This window comes from Triticum dicoccoides, chromosome 3B, assembly GCF_002162155.2.
Source record: "Triticum dicoccoides isolate Atlit2015 ecotype Zavitan chromosome 3B, WEW_v2.0, whole genome shotgun sequence".
Taxonomy (NCBI): Eukaryota; Viridiplantae; Streptophyta; class Magnoliopsida; order Poales; family Poaceae; genus Triticum; species Triticum dicoccoides.
This window is the reverse complement of record NC_041385.1, coordinates 516198638-516203278: the sequence shown is the minus strand read 5'-3', so window position 1 is coordinate 516203278 and position 4641 is coordinate 516198638. Positions and strand designations below refer to the sequence as shown.

At 47.5% G+C, this 4641-nt stretch overlaps 1 pseudogene; it reads left to right on the top strand.

Annotated features, from left to right (window-relative positions):
* Window positions 1-3880: 3880 nt before the first annotated feature.
* LOC119281471 lies at window positions 3881-4412 on the top strand (annotated as a pseudogene).
* Window positions 4413-4641: the final 229 nt, after the last annotated feature.

Sequence of the window (4641 nt, the reverse complement as noted above, 5' to 3'; positions counted from 1 at the left end):
CTGGCAGAATCAACACTGGCAAGGTAACCAAACGTTCCTTCAACTCCTGGAAACTGGCCTCACACTCCTCAGTCCAAAAGAACTTGGTATCCTTCTTCAACAACTCCGTCATAGGTTTTGCAATCTTTGAGAAGTTCTCAATAAATCTCCGGTAATATCCTGCGAGTCCAAGGAAACTCCGGATCTCTCCAACTGTTGTTGGTGCTTCCCAGTTTGTCATAGTGACAACTTTGGTGGGGTCTACTGCTATTCCTTCTCCGGATATAACATGTCCGAGGAATCCAACTTCCTTCAACCAAAATTCACATTTGCTGAACTTAGCATATAACTGATGCTCTCTAAGCTTCTCCAGTACCAAACGCAAATGCTCTTTATGCTCTTCTTCATTCTTTGAGTAGACCAAAATATCATCAATGAACACCATGACGAACTTATCCAAAAACTCCATAAACACTTTGTTTATCATGTTCATGAAATAGGCAGGTGCGTCAGTCAGACCAAATGACATAACGGTGTACTCGTACAACCCATACCTGGTGGTAAAAGCCGTCTTAGGTATATCCTGCTCTCGAATCTTCAATTGATGGTATCCTGATCGCAAATCGATCTTGGAAAATACCTTAGCTCCTTGCAATCGGTCAAACAAATCATTGATCATCGGCAGTGGGTACTTGTTCTTGATTGTTACTGCATTCAATCCTCGATAATCAACAACCATCCTCAATGATCCGTCCTTCTTCTCTACTAGAAGTACTGGTGATCCCCAAGGCGAAGAACTTGGGCGAATATATCCTTTATCCAGTAACTCCTTAATCTGTTTCTCAATTTCCTCCAAATCCTTAGCGGTCATCCGGTACGGTTTCTTAGATATCGGCCCTGTGCTTGGCAAAAGCTCAATCAAAAACTCGATGTCTCTATCCGGTGGCATGCCTGGCAACTCTAACGGAAATACATCAGGGAAATCCTTCACCACTGGTACTTCCTCCTGCACAACTCATGATAAGGAATTTACTTACATCCTCTTCGGCTCATGTCTTGATACATACTTGATCCTTCTCCCTTATGGGGTGGTAAGCAAAATCGACTTACTGGCGCAGTCGATGTTTCCTCCATACATCGATAGCCAATCCATACCCGGAATCACATCCAAACCTTGAGATTCCAAAATGATTAAATCTGAGGGGAAAACATGCCTGCCTATACTCAATGGCACTTGAAAACATCCTCGACTGGCCATATACTCCGCTCCTGGTGAGCTTACTAACATGGGTGTTCCTAGAACTTTGGTGGGCAGTTTATACTTATCCACAAATCCCCTTGATATGTATGAATGCGATGCACCAGTATCGAAAAGAACGATTGCAGTAAATGACTTAACCAAAAACTTACCTATTACTGCATATGGCTGGGCTTCAACCTCCTCCACATTAACGTGGTTCACCTGTCCCCTGTTGAAAGGGTTCGGCTTCTTCCCCGAGCTTCCATTGCCATTTCCATTCTGGCCTTCAGGACATTCATTGGCGTAATGTCCAGTCTTCTGACACTTAAAGCAAGTGACTTGGATCAGATCTTTCTTAGCTGGGGTTGATGGGTTGGTACAGTTCTGGCCGTTGTTTCCTCCATTTCCATTCTTGTGGCCATTATGATTATGCAAGCTACCTCCTCCATGGGTACGCTGAAAATGTCATCCCGACTTTGAGGTAAAACGTGGCTTCTGCTGAGCTCCAGAATTGTACTTCTCTTGTCCATACTTCCGCTTACGGTTTTCAATCTACTGCTGCTTCCCTTCAATCATAAGAGCATGGTCTACTAACTCCTAGTAGTTGTTGAAACTTGCTACCATCAACTGCATGCTCAGCTCATCATTCAGTCCTTCCAGAAAATTCTCCTGCTTAGCTGCATCCGTAGCAACGTCATCGGGGGCATAACGTGCTAGCTTACTAAAGTCATCCACATACTGGCCAACTGTCCGTCCTCCTTGGCGTAAGTTGCGAAACTCATGCTTCTTCATGGCCAAGCTCCTGCTGAAACATGGCAAGTACGGAAAGCCTGCTGAAACTGATCCCATGTGATAGTGTCTACTACATAGGTGGCTGTGAAATTCTCCCACCATGATGCTGCGGGTCCTTCAAGCTGATGTGCGGCAAATCACACCTTCTCTGCATCTGTGCATCCTGCAGTGGTCAACTCCCTGGCTGTCTTGCGAAGCCAATCATCTGCAACAATCAGCTTGGTGCTACTGGAGAACACCGGCGGATTCAGCCTAAGAAAATGGGTTAAGTGATCGACAGGTGGTGGTGGTGGTGGGTTGTTGTTGTTGTTGTTCCCCTTATTCTGATTCTGGACTAGCAACTGCATCAAGGCATTCTGCTGCCGGATCAATTGAGTGAGCTCCGGTGGGAAAGCAAATCCATTATCACGTCTCGGAGGCATCTGAGGGTTTAGAAGAGATGAGAAAATAGAATAGAATGAGGTCTAGAGGGAAAACACTACCCATATGCATATGAGACAAATGCAAACAAAATCACTTCATTCAATCAAGCAAGGGCATATAACGGTCTATCTATGGTTACAAAAGTTCTCAGACTATACTAGGTACATGGGGGGAAATACTACTACTGTTATGGGGGTCGACTAGAAAAACTGCTCCGTTGAAGACTCCATGTTATCTGCTCCAGCTTCATCAACATAGTCATCATCGCTATCGTCTGGGTCTGAGTCAGTGTCGTCGATGATGATGTAGTTCTTTGGACAGGTGCAATCTTCGTCCTCTCCTCCAGTCGCGGGAAATCCCATGAATTCTTTTAGCTTCTTCTTCAGATCTTCGCTCTTCTCCACGAGTGTTGCTATTTCCTCCTCATATCCATCGCGTGTAGACTTGAGTTCTTCCTCCAGTTCCATGATCTTGGCCATGGCCTTCTTCAGGTCTATCATGCCTGCACACATCTGGTTCTCCTGGCGTCGAATGTGCAGGTTTAACTCCTGGATGAAAGCTGCAATTGATCTATCCTTCCTGGTGCTGATCATCTCCCATTGTTCATCTCGGTGCCCACCAATCTTGTAGATAATATCCTTAAGCTCCTTGTGGTAAACTTCTCCAATACGTCCCATGGTGATGTGGGCTGCCATGCTTTTTCCTAGACTCCAGGTTGGTGCATCAAAGGAGAACTCTATGGGCTCAATGACAGGCATGAACGTCCTTCCTGGGACTTGAATTTGAATCATCCAGCGCTCCTCTTCAGGTAAAGAGGCGTTGTAGGTCCCGGTGAAGCTTGGTACTCCGATGTTCAAATACTTAGTGACTTCCTTCAGGTGTCGTCCAAAGGGAGTAGTAAAGATGGAAACGGGAACTAGTACTAGAGGAGGCCGGGCCCAACTCCTAGCAAAGATGAATACGACACGAGTTCGACCCCGAGTCAACCCTAGGCACCACCTCACGGCCCCAATAAATCCCTCCAGGCGAACCAACCTATGGTTGAGATGGTTAGGTGAACAGTGGTATCCCCGACCCACCAGGGTTCAAATCCTGGTGCTCGCATTATTTCTGGATTTATTTCAGGATTTCCGGCGATGCGCTTTCAGTGGGAGGAGACGTTTTCATCGACGACGAGGCGCCTACGGTGACTTCGTAAATCTCAAGATGATATGCCGGCTCAGTCTCTCGAAGGTGCTCATAGGGGTAGGGTGTGCGTGTGTGCGTTCATAGGGATGAGTGTATGTGCGTGTATATGAGCGCTTGTGTCTGTACTGATGCTCAAAAAAAAATCCACCCGGTTCCCAACCCAGCCCAGCACACACGCAAAGAAGCTGCTGTGTCTCCCGCCGCCACGTCTTTTTGCTACTAATAACCAGGGTTTCGTTTCGCCTCCCAATACTCCGATCGATGGCGGCCGAGGAAGGCGAGAAGAAGATGATCATGCTCAAGAGCTCGGACGGCGAGGAATTTCTTGTCGAGGAGGCGGTTGCCATGGAGTCTCAAACCATCCGCCACATGATCGAGGACGACTGCACCAACAATGGCATCCCGCTTCCCAACATCGACTGCAAGATCCTCTCCAAGGTCATCGAGTACTGCAAGAAGCACGTCCAGGCCAACCCCAAACCGGCCGACTTCGCCGCCACCGACGCCAGCTCCTCCACCTCTAATGCAGCCACCGCCCCCGCCAAGGACCTCAAGAGCTTTGACACCAATCGAGTTCGTCAAAGTCGACCAGGCCACTCTCTTCGACCTCATCCTCGCTGCACACTACCTCAACATCAAGGGATTGCTCGACCTTACTTGCCAAACTGTTGCCGACATGATCAAGGGAAAGACCCCCGAGGAGATCTGCAAGACTTTCAACATCAAGAATGACTTCACACCCGAGGAGGAGGCCGAGATCCGCAGGGAGAACCAATGGGCTTTTGAGTAGAGAAGACAAGCATATAGCTAGCTTCATCCAGTTGCGTGAACTTGTTCCTTGCACCCGCCATCCTAAAAGAGAGTAGAAAAGATGAGGAGTCAGAAATGAGAAGAGAGAGTAGTGATCTAGGGCTTTAGCTTAGTGGTCGTGTCCTACAGTCAGCGTGTGCTCTGATACCATCTTGTAGCGACTAGACCTCAAACAGTCTGATCTCTGTGCATCAGTGTCATCCCTGGAT